Raw genomic sequence first — 24,199 nt, 5'->3', positions numbered from 1 at the left:
ATTTTGCAGTGGTTGGTGTTGAGTAACATGCCGCATTACCAAGCTGTGTTACACATGAGCTTCATTCAAAATGCGATGCTTATGTTTTAATTCATTTTTTCCCAAATTATATGATTGTAAATTTTTCTGAAATCTGTAAGAATATGCATAGTTCATTAATTTTATTGCTGATACACTATTTAGTTTTGTCATTGCTATGACAACAGCAATCTGTTGCAATTGCTATAGTAACTATTGCATGGCAAACAAAATACTTGGGGACAATTTAATGAATGTGAACCTTGCCTGCTGGAAATGTATACTCAGTAGTTGCAGGTGCAATCCCTAAGATTTTCCATCCATTAAAGATTTTGCTAAATCAGACCAATTGTGTGATTATTAGATTGTTCATGCCCCTTTAAGTTACTGTTATTTTACTCCTTTGAATGTTTGCAACATTTGTGCATAGCTCCAACCTTAAAACTCTAATTCGGTTAAAATGACTATGAATACGCATCGCGATAAAGACACACGCAGATAGAGACAGAAAAGGAACAAGAATGAAGGGGAAAGGTTTGAAGCAATAGCTGGAGGTCATTACTGGAGTTCAATGTAGAGTCTTTGATTACAGTTAAATCTTGCCATTTTATTGGGGCCCAGTGCATGCTTTCAAACTTGTTTTGATGTAGGAGTGTTCTCTCTTGAGGTTTAAGTGACTTCAGTTGGTTAGGAAATTCATGAGAGAGAGAGAGCCAAGGAGAGAGTCCTTCCTTCTCTTTTGTCTTAAAAGCAGTCTCTGTCTTCAAACTGTCCCATGAGTACAATTCTAACCTCCAAGTTGACCAGCAGGTTAGTCATGTGACTAAGTTTTTTTTCAACAAACTCTCCTGCATTTTTTTGTGGATTCTCCGTCTTAGTAGCCACCCTCAGTGGGTGGGTGGGGAGGGGGCGGTGGCGGTGGTGGATGGAATGCTGGCTTGTTACGCATTCAATGTCTGGTGATCAAAATCCATTTAGGTTAATTGGATCAGGGAGCAGTTCCATTGTCTTTTCCTAGGCAACTATCTCTTAGAATGCTAATTTTTCCAGCCACTGCTGATCTCTTTAAACAAGTCATCTCTTCAGTCCAACAGTAGTTTAAAATTAATGTTTCATATGGTGAAATTTATATGCCTCATTCGTGACAGGTGTATTCTTCATGACAATAGTCTGAGAGCAGGATACCTGTCTCACCATCTCAGTTCAAAAAGTATATAGTCCACATGGGCTAGTAATAGGAGAGACCTGAGTCAAGAGAAGCGACAGACCTCCTATGTTTCATATTAGTGTAAATATTAAAACTGCCCACAGAAAATTCTCAATACAGAGCAACATATCTGCAACATTCTACTACTGAATGGCTAGATGAATATTGATAATGATGAATGTTCTGTGTACAATGATTCAGAATTGGCTCAATTGGTGTGGCATCTTTATTTGTCTCCTATTTATAAATGTAAAAGCTGTGGCACAACTTCACCTGGATTTAAAATTCATCGCAATTGTAGAAAAATAGTCTTACCATTATGAAACATGTGTATGTTTTGGAAGGCACACTTTCTGGAAATTACTGAATAAAGTAGGGTACAATTTGATCTGAGACTAACCTTGTTAGTACCTTAGACAAACTCAATGATACCCATTTTGATTGCCTCATAGTTAACCTTTCAAACTCCCTAGAGAATACCATGATGTGAGTTAGGGCAAGAAAGGCTTCACTTTGTATAATACTGTTACAGCATGACATGAAAGTATTATAATTTTAAAAGTGCTAAAAGGCCTTTTTATACTTTTACTCTGTGCTATGATCAAATAGCTATAATAATTGTCTCTCTCTGCTGTAGTGGGTCAATGCACTGCTACTTAATTTGATCTCTTTTTTTATTCTTTCATGGGATGAGGGCATCACTGGCAAGGCCAGCATTTGTTGCCCATCCCTAATTGCCCTTGACAACTGAGTGGCTTGCTAGGCCATTTCAGAGGACAGTTAAGAGTCAACCACATTGCTGTGGGTCTGGAGTCACATGTAGTCCAGACCAGGCAAACACAGCAGATATCCTTCCTTGAAGTACATGTTACAGACCGGTGGGAAGTAGTGTGGGTGACTTCCACTTTTCACCTCTCAATTGACTGCAAGTAGTGTTTTAAAAGTGATTTTTTTTAGTCCCTGAGTGTGTAGGTTAAAAAAGAAAGATACATATTTATTTTTATTTATTTTGTGACCGGGGTCATAGTCTAAGGATAAAGGGGTAAGCCATTTGGGACTGAGATGAGGAGAGATTTCTTCACCCAGAGAGTGGTGGACCTGTGGAATTCTCTACCACAGAAAGCAGTTGAGGCCAAATCATTAAATATATTCAAGAAAGAGTTAGATATAGTTCTTAGCGCTAAAGAGATCAAGGGATACGGGGAGAAAGCGCGAACAGGGTACTGAGTTTGGATGATCAGCCATGATTGTATTGAATGGCGGTGCAGGCTGGAGAAGCTGAATGGCCTATTCCTGCTCCAATTTTTCTATGTTTACACAATAGCCGAAAAATGTTCTCGGCTTCACCCACTCATGCATTCTGTCTCTCACACACACTGTTATGAAGGTGCTCCATTCTTAAAATGTTTTGAGGATGTCTGTTAACAATTATGGACATTGGTTCATTTGGAAAACTGAAAAGATTCCATGGATGTGTTTTTTTACAAGGGTCACTGGGAAGCCACTTGAGCTTTGCGTTTAAAACAACCTTTACTGGATGTCACATACCTTAAGCTAAATAAATAACAGGAACCTTGGTAGCCGGGGAGTTGTTTACAGAAAAGTGACATGTCAAAATTTATGATGCTCAGTAGGTTTTGACTTGCTATTGAGGTGTGGACTGTGTTGAAAGCAGTTGGGTTGTAGCCTGCTGAAAAACACCCAGCTCCTCTTTCTCTACCTCTTTGAAAAAATCCTTCAAATCCAGTGTGTGAGAGCTCAAAGCCCTGATGCTGCATTCTGAGAAGCACCTGGAAAACCTGCCAGATTACTTTTGATGCCACCTGAAAAGAACTGCTCCAAAAAAAAAACCCAGTGACCCATCTGCGTGGACTCGGACACCAGACTGTATGCCATTTTTGGGGCACAACATATCTCATCCTTTTTTCTTCAAGAATTAGCAAGCATTTAGCCAAAGTATTCTCTGTTGTCTTTTTTTGTCAAAGACCTCTGCAGGAAGAGAATCTTTTTTTCTTTAACCAGTATGTCTGTGTGTGTTGGGTATTTAAAAAGGGAACTTTCATATTTCAATCTGTGCGTTATGCTTCGTTATTGGATAAGTCTTGTTTTATAATAAACTGATAATTTTTATCATTTATTAAAGAAACCTGGTTGGTGTATTTTATTCTGGGATAAAGAACAGAGTATATGATTGACCATATCGGTGACTGGGTAAACATTTAAATATATGTTGTTACCTGTGGAGAAGTGAAACTAGAGAAAGACAGTGCATGCCTCCGCCTCGGTCGTAACAACACATACACACACATAAGTAAAGACAGAGAGTAGGGGGTAGCTTGTCATTAGAGTCCAACTGTTGTAAAAGAGTTTGTTGTTTTAAAAAGAGCCTATAAAAGCTTTTCGTGAGGAAGTCTTTCAGTGGTACAGGCCTGAATGTTCATTGTTTTGAAAAGGATGAAGTGTTGCAGATTCCTTGTGGTTAAGGCTCAATTCAAAGTCGATGATGGAAATCCTGGTTCACTTTTGCAGATGGAGAGTTTCAAAGTAACCTTGCAATTTCTCTGCTGCAGTAGTTAAAAGATGTTATCAGTAGGGCTCCTGCTTAACTAGAACTGTCTCACAGCTGTTCTGGCTGGAAAAGACCTTCTCTTGCTGTTCTGTGGCTGTTCCCTCTCTGTCTCTCCAGAGTAATACCTTTTCAGGTAGAAACTTGTCAGATTGGGGTGTCAGTCAGGTGACTAAGGGCTCTCTCCCCTGGTGGGATTCATAGAATGTTGCAGGACATGGGAACCATTGTTACAAAATGGTGTCTGTATGTGGTCCATTCTACTAAAGTGGTGCTAGTTTACACCTATTATTTTAATCTTGGCTGCGGAGTCAGTCTCTCTGTCTGTTAGCTCCATTCCTGCAGATAGGAGTTGTTAGCATGGAATAGCCTGTTTTCTATTTCAATGTGTTTTCCCCAAAGCTGATTCAGATGTGGATAATGGGTTTCGTCTTCAACCGACAAACATGTTTATTGACAGTACAGGAAGGGGTCACCTGACCTCTACTCCATCTTACCTGTAGCACAAATGTGTCCTTTTTTTGTGGTTAGGTTCAACAGTTGACTTTTATTCCATAATTCCTCCAGTTCATTTCACATTTCATCACTGTTCCCCCCTTGATCGTAATGGACATTAGTGAAGCAGATGCGTTTTTATGATGATCCATGATTGTTTCATGTCATTGCCCTTTACTGAGACTTGCTTTTAATTCCAGATTTTTATTAATTAATTGAATTTAAATTCCAGCCACTGCCATGGTGGAATTTGAACCCCAGGACATTTGGATTACTAGTTCAGTGACATTACCATTACACCACAGTCTCCTCATATCATGTCTCATTGCCTGTAAGTTCTATTTTCAAACATTTTATTGAAGGTGCCGTACCTGGTAGCCCTTCAACAAATTGCAATACATCTGGCATGCAATCACTATTAGTTACATGATAACAAAAATTAAAATCTATTCATACTTACAATATTTTCAGTTGCAAAATGCCTCATGGTGTTTTCAGTCATCAAAACTGAGCCTCCAAATCACCAAGCTGGCAATTAGGGAGGAAGTTAAATGCTGGCACTTTGCCATGGACATTATATTAAGGACTCATGAAAAGGGGCAGTAGTAGACTGAGCATGACCACCCATTCTAGGTCCTTGTATGTTTCTTCGTTCTCCAGGAATTTGTTTAATTTCAGGCATCATGTTACTGTCCTCTGGGTAGGATTCCTTTGGTTGAAAACCAGTGCCTGTGTGTGATCACAGTAAATTGGCCTTTGATCACTTGCCAACATTTCTGCTGAAATTCTCTTGACCAAGTTTTAATTTTATTTCCAAATAATTTTTCTAAGACAATGATTCTGTGCAAAATAAACTGCCTTGGCATTCCTGTACTACCTTTTGGAACTGTATGGCTGAACATAGTTGTGAAAAAATTACATTACAGAGTGAAAGTCTAGGTTAAACTGTAACGTTGTCTCTACTAGTGAATAAAATTAGTACTTGTTCAGAATGGCTTAATTAAGGTAAGTGTTATGGAGAAGTGAGAAATGGCATGGCTGGTTCCCACTGGTCACCTCTCAACTGACCACAGATCTTTTGGGCCTCCTTATCTCGAGAGACAATGGATACGCGCCTGGAGGTGGTCAGTGATTATGGAGTGACCTCTCCATGGCGCATGCCTGGGCAAATTTATGGAGGTTGAGAGTTGCCCAGTCGTCAAAACCCCCCTCTCGGCCTTTCTGGTGGGGTCCAAAGGAGTGCAGGACACGACGTTTGGCACCAGTATGGCTGCAGGAACTGCCGGAAACATGCCAAAGGTGACACATGACCGCCTACGGGGTTCCGCTCCGGATTTTCTGTTAGGGTTTACTCCCTTAGCCTTGGTCTCTCCCGAGACGCCCACAAGGCAGTGGGGTTGTTGGGGCCCCTACACAGGTGTAGGATGGTGCCGGTGGGAGGAGGGGATGCAAGGGGGAGGGGTAGAGGGAGGGGGTGGGGGGGTGCAGGGGGTGAAGATGGTGCGAGGGGGGGGGGCGGGCTGGGACGGGGTTGTGAGGGGGTGAGCTGAGCAGGGAAGGGGACGGGGGTGGGGGGGGTGGAAGGGGGGTAAAGGGGGGGGGGGGGGGAGGGGGGGTGGAATCTGGTGCAGGTAATAAGCCATTTCCTCAGTGCCCACCATCGACGTCCGGAAAGCTCATCCACGTCCTTCGGGAGGTGAAGCATCATTTGGCAGACTTAGAGGTGATTACATTTGCTAAGGGTTTTTTTTTTGCAGTGGTTTAAATAAAGGCATGCAGCATTGCCGACAGTGCGCTGCAGATGCTCTCCGAGCCATCTCCCGCGGGCGCTTTGAAGTTGCGGCCGGGGGGGCCGTTCGTGGATGTTTTGGGTGTTCGGGGCACCTTTTCACAGGACTTCTCTCGGGTCCCGCAGCTCCTTCTTCACCTCAATGGACTTACCGCATGCCGTGGCTGCAGACACTCTGGACTGTGAAGACAGCAGGATCGGAGATTGAAGTATCGGCAGCTGTTCTCGTCAGTTTCATCCGGATCAATTTCATTGAGAAAACAAAGAGCAGGTGTGGCTGGGGGAGGGCAGTGGGCCCAGGTAACATACACTAAACTAACTGTTAACTTTTAGATAGGGCTAAAATGAACTGATTTAAAGAGCCAGGGGAATTTAAACAGTTTAAGAGGGCAGATTGGGGGAGAAAACGTTAGGGATGGGAGCAGATGGCCATGGATAGAGTTGAACAGCAAGGGAGCTTCCAGCCCAGGAGCCATCTTGAAAGGCCACAGATAGTGTTTTGTTTAAACTAGTATTTCAGCCCCTGTGTTTTGTTGGCCAAATAAACAGACATTGACAGGTTTTCTCATGAGTTTATTGAACAATAATCACCCAAAATGTTCGCAACACCACCCATGCACACATTCAATCTCTCATGCACCCTCCAGAAAAGATAGATAGAAGGTAAAAGGTAAGAGTCGTTAAGAGTTCAAGGTGTAAAAGTATGCTGTTTTCAGGAAAAACCTGTGGATCCTTTTGGAAGGTAAGTTTTTCACACAAGAGCACAAGAAATAGGAGGAGTAGACCTTATGACCCATCGAGCCTGCTCCGCCATTCAGTATGACCATGGCTGATCTTAGGCTTCAACTCCACTTTCCTGGCCGCTTGTCATATCCATTGATTCCCTAAGAGACCAGTCTTAAATGTATTCAACAATGGAGCATCCACAACCCTCTGGGGTAGAGAATTACAAAGATTCACAACCTTTTGAGTGAAGTAATTTCTCCTCATCTCAGTCCTAAATGATCGGCCCCTTACCCTTTATCCTGAGACTTTGCAGGCTTCTTTACTGGTTGTCTTGCCCTTGCTGGGTTGCTGAAGCCTTCTGGCAGTCAACACTTCAGTTTGAAGACAGTGCTGGTATTTCTTAGTTCAATTTTCACAGGTGGAGGAGTTGTTCAAAAGACACTCACCTATTTCTCTGCTGCAGCTGATTGCCAACTCGTTTCAGCTGGGTTCAACTGTCTTAGCTGGAATTGATCTCTCTTTCTCAGCCTTGTGCTGGAATTCAAGATGGTTTATGATCTCTCTGTGACTGGAGATCTCAGACTGATGTTCTGATGACTTGATGACTGATGACTTTTTTATTCTCCAAAAAGCTTACCTTTAAAGTTAAATTCATAAAATGTTATTTTCGTTCATGTAACTTTAGGTTTTCGGTTCCTGAGGGGCTATGCAATAACTCCTGAATTGAGCCCATTTTAATAAGATGAGGGATGTTCACACCTTATTTAGTGATTGTAGCTGGAGACAGAGGGTCTGCTACTGCCTTTGTTTTAGCTCATTTTGTTATTAGCTCACATCCATGTGTGATGAGCTGTTTAATTTCAATGCAGACAGGGTTGAGTTTCAGTTTAGCAGACATGAATGTGTATTTCAGTGCCGGAGAAGGTATGTGCCTTGTGACTTTGTTCTCCATCTTGTTGAAGGCAAGTATTTTTTAAACTGTTCTTTTTTATAACTCTTCAGTTTATTTTTGTATTTCCATCGCTGCACTTCCCATGAGAGTGACAACAGTCAACAAAGATTTCGAAAGGGCAACTTAGGTCATAAAGTTCTTCGAGGAAATATCATATAATACAATAATAATGAATTCTCAAAAGGTATTTGATAAAAGTGCTGCATAGGAGGCTCGCTGATAAAATGAGCACACCAAGTGTTAAAAGTGATGTGGCAGCATTGGTCGGATGCTGGTTAAAAGACAGAAACAGAGAGTAGTGGGTAATGGATGCTTTTCAGACTGGATGGATGTAAACTGTGGTGTCCTCCAGGGGGTCAGTGTTGAAAACCTTGCTCTTAATATATATAAGTGATCGGAACTTGGATAAAAAGACATTCAAGTATCAAAATTTGCAGACAAGACAAAAATAGTTAACTGTGCAGAGAATTATAAGAGACTTCAGGGGCAGGCAGAGGGTGGCATACACAGTATAGTAGATTTGAGAAGATGTTAAATAAAATTTAATATGGATAAATGTCAGGTGATATATTTCAAGAGAAAAATGAGAAGAAATAGACATGAAATGGTAAAACTTTAAAAGGATTAGAGGTGCAGTGAGATTGGAATTCAGACACACAGAGCTTTAAAAGGTGGAGAAGTTGTAACAGAAGAAGTAACAGAAACTATGGGATCATAGGTTTTACAAATGGGGGTGTAGAATACAAAAATAAAGAGCAATGTTAGATCTAAACAAATCATTGGTTAGGCAACTGTTAGAATATTGTGCCCACCTTGGGCACACAAGTTTTGGAAAGATGTTATGGAGAAGGTACAGAAGAGATGGTAGAACTCTCACCTCTAACTCACAAGGTTGTATGTTCAAATCTTAGAGACTTGAGCACATAAATGTAGCCTGTCACTTCAGTGCAGTGCTGAGGGACCGTTGCACTGTCGAAGGTGCTGTCTTTGGGGTGAGAGGTTAAACAGAGGACCGTCTGCCCTCTCAGATGGATGTAAAAGATTCCCTGGCACTTTTGATGAAGAGCAGGGGAGTTCTTCTTGGTGTCTTATTCATTGAAGGATCAATATTGGCCATTACCAAAAAACAGATTATCTTGTCATTACCATATTGCTATTTGTGGCAACTTGTGCAAATTGGCTGCTGCATTTCCTACATTACAGCAATGACTACACTTCAAAAGTAGCTTGTTATCTAGAAAGTGCTTTGGGATGTCCTGAAGTTGTGAAAGGCACTATATAAATGCAAGTCTTTCTTTTTCTTTTAGTTATGATGAAAGTTGGGGCCATTCTCATTAGAACAGAGAAAATTAAGAGAACACCTGATAGGCTTCTTTAAAATTATGAGGGATTTTGATAAAGTAAATAGGGGAAAGCTATTTCCCCTGGTCGCTGAATCATTAACTAGAGGCTATAACTTAGATAGATAGCAAAACAATGAAGGGAGAGGTTTTTTATGTATAGGGCAGTACGACACCAGAAACAGTAGTGAAAGCAGAACAGTAATAGTTTTTAAAAGGGAAATGCTTAGGTATTTGAAGAAGAAAAATTTAAAAGGATATGGTACTTAGTAGACAGCCCTTTTAGTGAGTTGGCACAGTGCAACAGGCCAAATGGCCTAGGTTGTAAAATTTGATGCATTTCAAAATGCTGATCCTGAGTTATACTACATTTGTACCAATGAGACATGAGTTGCACCCATCAATGGTTGGAAGACTATTTTTGGGGATCAGCTTATTTGCATATCTGTTGGAGTCCTTATTGGCACCAGTATTGTATCAATTGGAAGAACTCTGTTGGGGTGCTTGGAATTGAGAATGCAGTCTTTAAGAAGCTGGTTCTAACTGAAGATTGCAGCAACAGATTGGGAGAGCCAGCAGGTGAGAAGCAAAGTACTTGGCTCACTTGGTTCATTGTCAGGTTACTTGACTGAATGTCTCATGAGTATTTTTGTACTACATTTCAAGAATATTTACTACTGGAGCATCTGACAGAGACAATCAGAAAAGGAACATAGGTTTGGCACAGAAGAATGAAAGAATAGCCCACAACTTTAATGAATTGAGCCTACAAAACCACCTCAATGAAATAGAAGAGAGGAGTGAGAGATATGTTGGCTGTCCATGGGAGGAAGCCTCATAAAACTGTCTCCCTTGCCATTTTGGAGAGAGTGCCAACTCTCTCACTCTCAGGACTGCATACCAGTGCTACAAGAAGTTCAATGACCTGAAGATAATGAGCAATGTAACATACTGGCTGCTCTCTATCTTTTTCTTTGGTCGCCGTGGGCACCAGGCTGTTGTTCATCCTCATAAAATTAAGAACAGCACATCAAACCCTTAATAAAGCCAACTAGTTAAGGAGTGACTATTTTGGGTTTTTACAGTGTGGTTACCCACCTTAACAGTAATTCATTGCATGCCCAACTTTAACCCCCCCCCCCCCCCCTCCCCCCTCCTCTATTTAATAGCATGATATCACCGCATCCCTTACTTTGGCTGTCCCATTCCTTAATTACTAGCCTTCACATAAATCACTCAATCTTTTTGCATGATGAATTGTTGCACAATACCCACAAGTGCTGCTTCAATATTCCCCATGCATTCCCTGGTTACCATGCTGCATCCCTGTTCTTATTCATAGGCTTCTATGGCAGCTGCTGTACTTATGAGCCAACATATCCTTCAGTACATTTAATTATGAGTAAGACTGCAGCTCCCTACTCTCATTCACAAGGCACAGAAGTGGGCATCTCCAACTTTAAAGACCTCAGCCCCATGAGGAAAAGGCCATAATGCTGATGCAGAGACTTGTAACGAGTTCGGGAGCATAGCCCAGATTGAACTGAACACATACACAGTCACCATGGGATCACATAGCCATATGTTTCCACCCCTTTTCTGTCCCTTTAATCCCTTGGCCTCCACTGGAGCAATTTTCACCCATTTTACCTTCTACCATCCTTTCATGCAGATCTATCACATTGAAGGAGGGTGCAGTTGAGGAGGGGGAAGAAGAGGAAGGGAAGTGGAACTACTTCTTTGTGGATTTTAAGGATTATGAAGGCAAGGAAGTTGATGAGGAGGAAGGAGTGAAAGTCATGGTCCTGTCCAAAAGAGAGTTCCTGCAACAATTCACAAATCCGACCCCACATTCCTTTACCACAACCCCTGCAATCTCACCTCCTGAACCACTTTTTCTTTATCACGCACCAACTCAGATATTTTCACCTGGGGAGAACTAGATAATGCTAGTGAGGATGTAGCAAGGGTGATTCACCATGAAACAGCAGTATGACGAAGGATTGAGTGTGAGCCAAGAAGGTTGCCCATGACTTTAGAGTCATGGGACCCAAAAGAAAAAGAAAGGCTTGCACTTATATAGTGCCTTTCATAACCTCAGGATATCAAAAAGCACTTTACAGCTAATGAGGTACTTTTGATGTGTACGCAATGCTGTAATGTAGGGGACACGGTAGCCAGTTTACACACAGCGAGTTCCTACAAACAACCTACTTTTCTTATGGGGATCTTTTATGTACATCTGAGAGAGCAGTTGGGACCTTGGTTTCATGTCTCATCCAAAAGACAGCACCTCTGACAGTGCAGCATACCTTCATTGCTGCCAGGAATGTCAGCCTAGATTTTTGCTGAAGTGTCTGTGGTGGGACTATGAACTCATAACCTAATGATGCAATGTTGAGAGTACTGATACTGAGACACAGCTTACACTCAGAACACAATAGGCTGCTTACTTACTTGAAAAGTAGGTTGTCTGAAGAATATCACATGCGTGTAGTCTCTGAGGTCAAACGTTTGTATCTTTAGTTTTCATATATAACAACATAAAGGTGCCTCTAATAACACATTTCATGAGCTGAAAATTCATTAAGCTTTAAGAGTTTTAAGTTCACTGATGTGAATTACCACCATGAAGTTTTGGTCAATTGTTAATTCTGCAGTTTTTGGCCTAGATTTGGGTTCACACTGCCAGAACCGGCACACCTAGGTCTGAATTTTGTGCAGCTGGCAGAGCTCCCGGGGCCGGGACAAAAAGGCAGGAGGAGCACCGCCTTGGCCTTTTTGAGCCTCAGCCGGAGTGATCCTCCGCTGTTCCAGAAGCGAAGTTTCCAGCGCAGGATATCCATCCCTTTAAACACTAGGATCTCTCCTCTGAGAGCTTACAACCAATCACAGAGCCTGTAACTCAGCAGTATTAGCAGCATCACCAGGAGCGGTGGCCACTGTTGGTACTGCAGAGGCCTTGGACCCAGGTCCACCACTGGAGACCGGGACCTTAGGTAAGTGAGACAGGGTCGCCGGGGCCAGTCCAGAAGGCCTGGCGAGAAACGGTGGGGGGGGGGGGGGTGGACGTGAAGTACAGGGGGGCGAGTGTCCTCCATGGGCCACAGATTACCCACAGAGGAGGGATTTCACCCCTCCCTCCCCAAGACCACAGGGAGGGCTCCTCGTATTATTGGGTGCCCTCCCTGCATGGCAGGGCCATCGCCGCCGCTGGTTAAATCCCAGGGGTGGGGGAAGAGGCCCTTAAGTGTCCGTTAACAGGTCACTTAAGGGCCTCAATTGACCTCTGGGCAGGAAGGCCATCGTAGGCCTATCCCGCCCCAGGCAAAATCGCTTGGCGACGGGGTGGCGACGAGTCCTCCGCCCTCTTCCTTCCGTTGCAATTCTATGGGCCCCCCACCTCCAACCCCGTCTCAGGAGGGCCCATAAAATTCAGCTCTCAAAATTGAGCCTTGGGCCTCATTCACATGAGACCCCGCTGGCAAATTGAATTTGAATTTCAGGCAGCTGCGTCACCGGTCATGGGAGGCAAGGCAATCAGGAAGGTTAGAGCAGGTGCTGGCAATGGTCTTTGGCACTGCTGCGGAGCTGGGTAGAGTTCCACATACGGAAATGTATTTTTAAACAAATAACCTTTTTGGTGGTGGCCTTCAGAAGTCCCTTTAAGAGCAGCTGGTTAGGCCTTATGTAGCCTGCTTTTCCTGAACACAGCTGATCCGGTGCAATTTTAGGAAAAAAGACCTGAAACAGGTGTTTGCATATGCAAATGATCTAATGACTGTTGCAGGTGTGGACCCTGAACATCTCTTTTCCTGCTTCAACAATATGGCGGGTAACACACTTCCAACGTGGAATGTGCATGTGCATGCCACCTGCCATATTGGATGCTTAGACGCTTGTAAAATTGGCACAGTGACAATGAATTTCTAGGCCTTTGTGACTCTTTCCGGTAGTAATTCCTGATCTGTTACTGATGGTTATCATGCAAAATTGCGAGAACTGTAGCAGCATTTATTTTTTAGCACGGTCATCTGAAACTGGAAACAGGCACAGTATACACAGAATAGACAGCGAGATACTTCTCGATTATAAAACCATCAGCTGGTGGTAGACCGCTGACACCTGTGAAATACATAGCCTGATGTCATTCATTCATTTATTGTTCTAAATCCATCATTGCGTAGGCCCACTGTATGATAGTTTGCTACTTTTAAGAAACAGTCATAGATTTGTATATTTAATGTAAATATAGTTTTACCATTTGTAGAAATAAACAAACTAAATGCGGTGTAGTTTTTTTCCCTTGGTTTTAGCCAACTAGTTGTCGGGCTATTCATTTTCATGCTGTAATTATTCCAATGCTGTTTCTACAATCAAATTTCCCTTTAAAATGCTTTCAAGAAAATCAATCATTTCACAGAGAAGAACAAGAAATCGGCTTTGTCATTTTTTTTACAAAAGGGGTTTTTTAATTCCTGTGGGCTTTAAAGCTGCAAGTCAGGATGAAACGTTTGAGCTTGACAGCAATGCTGTTGACAGATATAAAAATAGAAAATGATGGAAATGCATGGCAAGTCAACTGCCATCTGAAAGAAAAAAGATAAATTAACATTTTGGACTGGGTTTTCAGTAGAACAGTATCATTGACAGGATAAGCCTATACTGTAATGGAATCGACATCTTTGCGCACAAGTGTGATCTTGAATTGAACAGAACATAATGGACGAGAAATGCAATTATTAAAGTCAGCCAAAGGTATCCCACTGGGAAATAAATATTCCATGGTACACAAAATTTTGAAAAGACAGGCAGAATGGAAAAGGAGGAGGAGTAACCCTGATAATAAAGGATGACATAAGGACAGTGATAAGAAAGGATCTTGGCTCAGAAGATCAGGAAGTAGAATCAGTATGGGTGGAGATTAGGAATAATAAGGATCAGAAAATGGTTGTGGGAGTAGTTTATAGGCCCTGTAACCATAGTTACACCATTGGACAGACCATTAAGCAAGAAATAATTGGAGTTGTAATAAAGGCAATGTAATAATCTAGTATTATGTAATGAGGCAGATTTAATAAAAGATCCTCTGGAAAAAATGGATCATAATACAATTGAATTCCATATTAAATTTGAGAGCGACATACTCAAGTCCAAAACAAGAATCTTAAACTTAAACAAAGCCAATTTCATAGGTATGAGGGGAGAGCTGGCTAAGGTTGATTGGGTGAATAGACTAAAAGGTATGGCAGTAAATAAATTGTGGGAAACATTTAAAGAAATGATTCTAAATCTTCAACAAAAATGTTCCATTAATAAACAAAAACTGAGTGACAAAGATCCATCAGTGGCTTCCTAGGGAAGTTTAGGATAGTATTAGTTTAAAAGAGGAAGCTTATAATGTCGCGAAGAGTAGTAGTAAGTCTGTGGACTGGAAGAGTTTTAGAAACCAGAAAAGGATGGCCAAAAAGTTGATAAAAGGGGAAGAACTCGAATATGAGAGTAAATGAGCCAGGAATATAAACATAGATTGTAAGAGTTTTATAAAAAGGAGAGCAGGTAAAGTAAACATTGATCCCTCAGAGGCAGAGACAGGTGAAACTATCATGGGAAATGAGAAATATTTTGTGTCTGTCTTCACAGTAGAAGACAAAATTACATACCAGAAATAGAGGGTAACCAAGGGGCTAATAAGTTTAGTTTTTTTAGTTTAGTTTAGTTTAGAGATACAGCACTGAAACAGGCCCTTCGGCCCACCGAGTCTGTGCCGACCATCAACCACCCATTTATACTAATCCTACACTAATCCCATATTCCTACCACATCCCCACCTGTCCCTATATTTCCCTTACCACCTACCTATACTAGGGGCAATTTATAATGGCCAATTTACCTACCAACCTGCAAGCCTTTTGGCTTGTGGGAGGAAACCGGAGCACCCGGGGGAAACCCAGGCAGACACAGGGAGAACTTGCAAACTCCACACAGGCAGTACCCAGAATTGAACCCGGGTCGCTGGAGCTGTGAGGCTGCAGTGCTAACCACTGCGCCACTGTGCCGCCCCTAAGAGTGAAGATCTTAAAATAGTTAATATTAGCAGAAAAAATTTATTTGAGAAATTTAAGGAATTAATAGCTGCCAAATTGCCAGGTCCTGATGGCCTACATCCAAGGGTTCTAAAAGAGGTAGTTGCAGAGATAATAGATGCACTGGATATGATTTTCCAAAATTCCCTAGTTTCGAGAACGGTCCCAACAGATTGGATGTTGGCAAATATAACATTGCTATTCAAGAAAGGAGGGAGAGAGAAAACAGAGAACTACAGGCCAGTTAGCCTGACATCAGTCGCCAGGAAAATGCTGGAATCTATTATGAAGTACGTCTTAACAATATACTTAGAAAGTCATAGTATGATCAGACAGAGTGAACATTGCTTTACGAAAGGCAAATCATGTTTAACAAATGTATTTGAGTTTTTTGAAGATGTAACTAGTAGGGTTGTTAAAGAGGAGCCAGTGAATGTAGTATAGTTGGATTTTCAAAACGCATTTGATAGGGTACCACACAAAAGGTTAATACACAAGATAAGGGCTCATGGAGTTAGGGATATATTAGCATGGATGGAGGATTTGTAATGACCAAGAAATAGACAGTAGTGATAAATGGAGCATTTTCAAGTTGGTAGGCTGTAAGGAGTGGAGTGCTGCAAGGATCAGTGCAGGGGCCTCGGCTATTTGCAATCAATCTTAATGACGAAGAGACTGAGAGTAATGTATCCAAGTCTTCTGACGATACAAAGCTAGGTAAGAATGTAAGCTGTGAGGAGGACACAAAGAGGCTGCAAAGAGATATGAACAGGTTAAGAGAGTCGGCAACAAGGTGGCAGATGGAGTATAATGCGGGGAGGTGTGAAGTTATTCATTTTGGTAGTAAGAATAGAAAAGCTGAATATTTGTTAAAAGGCATAAAACTTTTAATGTTGATGTTCAGAGAGACTTGGGTGTACTCGTACAAGGACCACAGAAAGTTAGCATGCAAGTACAGCAAGCAATTAGGAAGGCAAATGACATGTTGGCCTTCATTGCAAGGGGATTGGAGTACAAGAATAAGGAAGTTGTGTTACAATTGTAAAGGGCTTTGGTGAGACCCTACCTGGAATACTGTGTGTGGCTTCAGTCTCCCCATCTAAGGAAGGATATAATTGCCTTGGAGGTGATACTGCAAAGGTTCAATAGATTGGTTCCTGGGATGAGAGGATGGACCTGAGATGAGAGGATGAGTAAATTGAGCCGATACTCTCTGGAATTTAGAAGAATGAGAGGTGATCTCATTGAAACATACAAGATTTTGAAGGGGCTTGACAGGGTAGACACCGAGAGGTTGTTTTCCCTGGCTGGGGAATCTAGAACATGGGCACAGTCTCAGGATATGCAGTCGATCATTCAGGACTGAGATGAAGGGAACATTTTCACACAGAGGCTTGTGAAATTTTGGAATTCTGTACCCCAGAGGGTTGTGGATGTTCCATCGTTGAGTATATTCAAGGCTGAGATGGATAGATTTTTGGTCTCTCAGAGAATCAAGGGATACGGGAAGCGGGCGGGTAAGTGGAGTTGAGGCAGAAGATCAGCCATGATGGCACTGAATGACAGAGCAAGCTCGAGGGGCGATATGGTCTACTCCTGCTCCTATTTCTTATGTTCTTATTCAAGGTCTTTGCATATGACAAGCTGCCGTTTGTCAAAGGAAAAGCTGTGTGATTATGGAGGATGATAAACCAGAAAAGAGGGTGTTGGAATAATCGAGTCTAGAGAGTTCAAAAGCATGGATAAGGGTTTCAGTGCCAGAAGGGCTAAAGTAGAGTTGGAAGTGGCCAAATTTACACACATAAGCATAGTTGGAAATATTTCGCAGGTGGAAATTTAGTTGCCCAGCTTAGTCTAACTTGGGGAAACTGTAACTAACTAAATACAAAATAACACAATGCATTTTATATACATAAATATGTTTCCATCCTGCTATAGAATGTTCATTAGTCAACATCTCATTATAACAAACTAAATTGTCACCTTCTGAGGACAGTACATAAAAAATGTTAACTGTGTTGACAATTGTGTTACCATAGGCCTTAATTGTCATTGTAGAATTAAATTAAAATGGAAATGAAAATCAAAGGACAGGGAGACATAGCAGGAAATGTAAAGATAATTGCACAGCAAGAGGAGAAAACCAGTGGGCAAAATAAATCAAAAAACAATCAAAAATCAATTAACTGATTAAAAGTGGCATTTAAGACAGGGAAGGCATGTGTGTTGCAATGTTGCTTCCAGACTTCACCATGAATGACAGGAGAATGAAGCATATTCACCTTGTGTTTTATGAATATCAAAAGCTAAAACAAATGCATAAAATGGAAATTGCGAACAGCAGCCATTTTACTGAGTTATTTTTCAGAAAGCTGATGGGTGGTATGAATATTTATCAAATGTACAGTATTACATTGGAAGACACTTTGACTTTAGTTGGTTGCAGATTCCCTGGGTTTCCACCTATTTTCACCCATGTAGCTTTGGCCACCTCCTCTCTTACTTTAGTTCCTCTGGTATTGAAACACTAATCCATGCTTTTGTGATTTCTAGACTTGATTATTGCAACACTCTCTTTTCTGGCTTATCATCCTCCACAAACTCTCACGTTGTAAATACGGCCACCCATATGGTGTCCCTCCCTAAATCCCACCAGTCCATCACTCTCATCTTCCATAGATCAGCTCCTGTTTCCTGTCAGTGCAAGTTGTTCTTGTAAATGAATGTGAGGTCTTTTTATTAAAATTGGAACTATTTTAAAGAAAGTGTTGCAAAATTAAAGCTTGCATTTCCTTCTTGCATTGCCACTAAGCCTGTACCCCTCTATACCCTGTTGAATCAAAATTGTTTGTTTACTTGCTGAATATTTTCTTCACCTGACATCTCATACACTGCAGTAGTCCGTAGCCTAGTTGAGAAGTTACGACCGTGAAAATGTGAATTAGTTACTCCTCAAGTTACATTTTTTCTTTCATAATTATATTCCCAATATCTTTCCCTCGATACTCTTCTTCATATCCACATAACTAATTCCTTTTGTAATTTTAAAATCATGCTTGATGTTTGCCCTTCCTGCTTAGTTTTTTTTTTAAATTGAGAAGCAGATTTAGATCCTTTCCTGCCCTCTCACAGTATATTATGAACATATAAAAAGGAAGATGAAAAAGGCCTACCCAGCCACACTCACCCTGTCGATGGTGAAACCTCAGGCTGGATTTTATCATGGGACAGGCAGAGAGTAGGAGGGTTCATAAAATAGGGAGGGAAGGTGGGGTGAGTGCCTGTCAACTTCCCAGTGCCATTTAAATTTGTCAAAGACAGGGAAGGACGAGGACAGTCGATCCGCCCAGAGGCCAGTTGACGCCCTCATGTGGTTAATTAACGAACACATAAGGGCCTCTTCCCGCCACCGCTGGCATTTTGCCAGTGGATAGGAGGGCACTCTGCCACGTGGGGAGGCCCCCCAGTACCACCAGCCGACCTCCCTGCAGGCTTGGGTTGGAGGGCCCTCCTGTTTGGGCAATCTGTGGCCCACGGAGGGCCCCTTGCAGCAAAGTCTGCCCCTGTGCCAACCCCCCTCCCCCCCCAAACCCTTCGCTGCAGCCTGTCTGACTGACCCTGGCAAGCCTGCCCCATTTACCTGCACTCCGGGTCTCCAGCGCTGCTCCTGGTCCCAGCACCCATCTCTAGTCAAAATAAAATCATCAGAAATATCAATATGAATTTCAAGGCCTCAGACAGGAACTAGGTGAACCTATTGACAATTTTGTAACTAGATTGAAAAATGCAGCCAGAAAATGTAAATTTAAGGACAGATGAAAGGCTATGAGATCAGCTAATTTGGGATTCTACACATTCTTAAGTACAGAAAGCTCTAATTCGAAAGCTCACAATATCACAAGCTATAGACACTGCCAGAGCACATAAAGCCATGAGCAGACAGATGAAAACACTGTCCACAGGCAGCAGGGTTGATGAAGTGAAACAATAACAAAAGAATGTATACCAAATAGAGAGGAAGATGTGCTGGAGTTGTAGATGATCACATGAATTCACAGACAGAAGGAAATGTCCTACATATGGCTCATCTGCAGGGCTTGCGGAAAGACCAATCACTGGGAAAGGATGTGCAGAATAAGGCAAGAAGGTGGTAGACGAATCACTAGAGCCAGAGATAACAGGGCGAATGAGTAGGGAAAGAAACCAAAATGTCAATACCCTGAAAGATGACGATGCGTTTGAGAACATGACAGACATAGGAACCATACAATGCATGAAATGTCTGGATGTGACATAGTCCTGCTCAGACTATACCAGAAGATCTTTCCTGAAAATTTGGAAGAAAATGGTTGTCCAAGGAAAGGTTCTCTGAAATCAAACAATGTCATGCTAACAGCATACAGGAAAACTGAGATTTGACAGCTAGGAACAATGCAAATCAGAGGGACACGCAAAGGAAAAGATGTTAACTGTATGTTCTATGTCACAGAAACAGATGGTCCAGCTATCCTGGGGTTGAGCAGTTGTGAAGAGCTGCAGATTATCTCAGTAAACCATGAGGTGAAGGAGGCGACACTGAGGGTTGAAGACAGTACACCCATTGAAAAGTGCCCTCTGATCAGAAGCAAACAAGATCTGGTACAAATGTACCCAGAGTGTTTTGATGAGACGGTTAGATGCTTTGAAGATTTTGAGTATTACATCACTGAGGACTCAGCCATGAAACTGGTGATTCATTCCCCATGTAATGTACCAATAAAACTAAAAGGCAAGCTTGAAAGAGAGCTCCAAGAAATGGAAGAAAAGAAGGTGGCCAGAGTCACAGAGCCTACAGGTTGGGTAAATTCTATCATGGTGAGAGAGAAGCCAAATGGACAGCTAAGAATTTGCCTAGATCCCAAAGATCTTAACCAAGCAACAAAGAGGGATCACTACCCTATTCTAATACTGGATCACACCAGCACTAGCAGGGGCAAAGGTTTTCAGCAAGCTTGATGCCAGAAATGGCTACTGGAATGTGAAGCTAGATGCAGAATCTTTGCTGTTGACAACTTTCAACACACCCTTTAAACGGTACAAATTCCTGCGTCTACCTCTTGGCCTTAAAGTGAGCTAGGGTGTGTTCCAACAAAAAGTAGATGAGACATACAGGGGATGCAAAGGAACAGTCAGCATAGCAGATGATATCCAGATATAGGGTGTAGATGGAAAAGATCATGACAACCATCTACATGAAGCCATGGAGAGAACCAGGAAAGCTGGGATCAAGCTAAATACAGACAAATGCATTGTCAGTTCTTCGGAATGGTGTACACACCTGACAGAGTCAAGCCAAGTCTTGAAAGAATCTCAGCCATCACTGAGATGGAAGCCGCAAAAGATAAGAGAGTTGAGAAGTTTCCTTGGCTTGATCCAATACATGAGCTCCTTCATAATGCACACGTTGGAACACACAACAAACTTGTGGGAGCTGATAAAAGATGTAGAGTACCAGTGATTAGAGTCACACAACAGGAGTTTCAACAAATTCAAGGAGGTAGTATACAAAGGGACAGGTCGGTCATACTACAACCGAAAGAAACCTGTCACTCTGAAAGTAGATGTTTCCACAAAAGGACTAGGAGAAGCCCTGGTACATGAGGGAAAGATAATAGCATTTGCATCCAAAGCTCTAACATCAGCTGAGACAAGATGTTCCAACATAGAAAGGGAGCTTTTGGTAGTTGTGTATGGATGTGAGAAGTTCCACACATATTTCTATGGGAGAAAGTTCATCGTTCACTGGAGCAGATCTACAAGAAAAATCTATGGAAAGCACCAGCAAGACTGCAGAGGTTACTCTTGAGGCTTCAGAGTTACGATTTCACTCTGAAATACAAACCAGGAAGAGAAATGAAGCTGGTAGATACCCTATCTTGGTTTTTGCCACAGGGGAAATACGAGATAGAAGATCTAGGTATAAAGATTCATCACCTAGTGAATGTAACACCACCGAAACTGCATCAAATTAGAGCTGAGACCAGCAAAGACGAGGAGTTATAGATGCTATCTCTGATAGACATCTCACTAGAAGATGGTGTTCTGCTAGTCAGATCCAGAATAATCATACCAAAACAATGCAGGAAGAACTTCTCAAAAAGATACATGAAGGCCACATGGGAATGGATAAGTGTCAGCTCAGAGCCAGATCACCTGTGTAGTCATATACAAAGACATTGAAAATACGATGTCTACAAGCAATGTATGCCTGAAGTACAGAAACACACAGCTGAAAGAGGAGATGATAGCTACTGAAAGTACCACCCAGACCATGGCATACTGTAGTAGCCGATTTATTCACACATAATCAAGAATGGTATCTCATACTCGCAGACTACTACTCAAAGTTCCCTTTTATCCGGAAGGTGAAAGACTTGAGAGCCACAACAATAATCTCAGCAATATGAGTTCTGTTTGCTGAGCAAGGGATTCCTGAAAGGTTAACATGTGACAATGACACCCAATTTACATCCAGAGAATTTAAGGAATTCACTGACCAGTTTGGGCTCAACACCATCACCTCATCACCACACTACCCATGGGGACACAGATTTATAGAAAGACACATCCAGACAGTCAAAAGAACCCTTGCGAAATGCCAAGAGACGAAGAAAGACTCAAACTTTTCCTTATTGTCACTCCGATTCATGCCTCTCAAAGCTGACATGAAATCACCTGCAGAGCTGTTGAATGGAAGAAAATATAAGACTACCTTGCCAAGCAAAATACATCCTTCAAGTGACCAGGAGAAAGCGAGACAACAACTAACTGAAGCACAGGTAAAAGGAGAGCAACACTTCAACAAGCATGCTAAATCCCTACCTGAGCTGTCGAAAGGACAAACTGTACACTATCATGAAAACCTGGAGCCCAGCAAAAGTTGGTTGATTCTTCTTTAGTTTAGAAAAAGTTAATGACTGGGACATTGCTTTCCTGGCAGCTTCCATGACTCCTTCATCCTCCGCCAGTCCAGGCTGCCTCAGATCCTCACTGCAAAGCCCAAAGTGTGTGGATCAGTTCTAGGGGATAATGGAAATTCCTTGGAGACATGACTACTCCCACCTCTACAGGAGCCCCAGGCAGAGGCACAGAGACGATACAACCAATGCCAGCTGCTCACTAGGACAACCATTGAGCAGGCCATTGGGTTTCTGAAGGCGCGATTCCAGTGCCTGGACTGGATCATTGTGGCGGTCTGCTGCGCTCTTCATTACATGGCCCTCCAGAAAGAGTTGGACTTTGAGAGCAATGAAGTCCTGGAAGGAGACAGCTGATCAAGGGAAGAGCAGGTGCAGGAGGTGAGGGAGAAGGAGGAAGACGAGCCAGAGGGAGATGATGCTGAACAAAGATGCCCCTGCTGCATGACAAGATGGCCTCCTCCTGCCACCCTCTGAGAAGATCTAGGTCTGCATTAATGAAGTGAGGGTCTGCCCTTCCCCTAGGGAAATGGAATAGAAAAGTAGGGATGTTTTGCTACGGTTGTATAAGGTTTTGGTGAGACCACATCTGGAGTACTGTATACAGTTTTGGTCTCCTTATTTAAGAAAGGATATAAATGCGTTAGAGGCAGTGCAGAGAAGGTTCACTCAACTGATACCTGGGATTGGTGTTATCATATGAGGAAAGGTTGGACAGGGTGGATCTGTATCCATTGGAGTTTAGGAGAATGGGAGGTGATCTTATTGAAGTATATTGGATCTTGAGGGGACTTGACAGCATGGAGGCTGAAAGGATGTTACCTCTTGTGAGAGAGACTAGAACTAGGTGACACAGTTTAAAAATAAATGTTCGCCCATTTATGACGGAGATGGGGAAAAATTTTATCTCAGAGTTGTGAGTCTTTGGAATTTTCTTCCCCAGACACCGGTGGAGGCAGCGTCATTGAATATTTTTAAGGCAGAGATAGATAAATTCTTGACTAACAACGGTATTGGGGGTAGGCGGGAAAGTGAAGTTGAGGCCACAATCAGATCAGCCACAATCTTATTAAATGGCAGAGCAGGCATGAAGGGGCCAAATGGCCAACTCCTGCTCCTAATTCGTATGTTCCTATCATATGTTCATGTGTGCCAGGCCTCAGGCACCCTGTGACATCTCACTTCCTTCTCCTTTGGTACAAACTGCCGATCTCTCCCTTAGGACAAGCAGCAGCCTCAGTGATGGCTGCTGTAGGGTATCTAACTGAGTTCCATACTTCATCTGATCCACCTCCATTTCTGCCCACTGACTCTGAGTGGACAAGAAATCAATCTCCATATCAATTAAGGGCTTACCCCTGTAAAAATCTGAACATCAATCAATTTTCCACCAAAGGCGGTTTTCTGACCTAAAAACAGTCCTGGCTCCTGTTTCCTGCCTCCATGACAAAAATTCAGCCTTTATCTTTGATACTTTACCAAAATTTCTTTATCAATCTATTAAACAATATAACATTTCCACTGCCTCACTACATAGATTATTCCGCAAGTTTACCACCCTGTGCATGAAGAAGCGAGTGATAATTTCCTAATTTCTCACAGGGAAGTGCTGGTCAAGAAACTACAGTGTTTCCATCCATTAATTTGAATGGTCAGGAGCAACAAATAAATTTATGCGGAGTATCAATATTGACCTAAATGATGGGAAAATCCAGATGTGTTTAATTATTTTTCATTTCTCTCTTTGATTGTGCTTACTACATTTGATTGTGTTTCCACAATACAACTGTTCTTTTCCCAATCCTCATTGTTTACTACTAATTGTATTTGCTAACATTTTATAAATGCTCTGATTGCTAATCTCTCAGACCTGTAATTGGGTGCTTTGACTTTAATTAAATCTGTGGTGTTCTAGTTAACTTAATAAAAGGATTTTCAGTAAAACTGAATATGTAGGTTGTGTGTTGGAATTTTATATTTTGGAGGTGGAAATCTCAGGAAAATCTGCTCACAAACGCTATGAGCCCACCCTGTTGTATCCTTCACCCAGTGCTGTCAGCCTTG

The 24,199-nt window shown here is 42.1% G+C and overlaps 1 protein-coding gene across 1 annotated transcript in view; it reads left to right on the top strand.

The window, feature by feature from the left end:
• Positions 1-24,199, top strand: part of dnah7 (dynein, axonemal, heavy chain 7) — a 461,512-nt gene that overhangs the window by 426,414 nt on the left and 10,899 nt on the right. The window lies entirely within an intron of this gene.

The sequence above is a fragment of the Heterodontus francisci genome, chromosome 7 (genome assembly GCF_036365525.1).
Source record: "Heterodontus francisci isolate sHetFra1 chromosome 7, sHetFra1.hap1, whole genome shotgun sequence".
Taxonomy (NCBI): domain Eukaryota; kingdom Metazoa; phylum Chordata; class Chondrichthyes; order Heterodontiformes; family Heterodontidae; genus Heterodontus; species Heterodontus francisci.
This window is presented reverse-complemented; position numbering and strand designations above follow the sequence as displayed.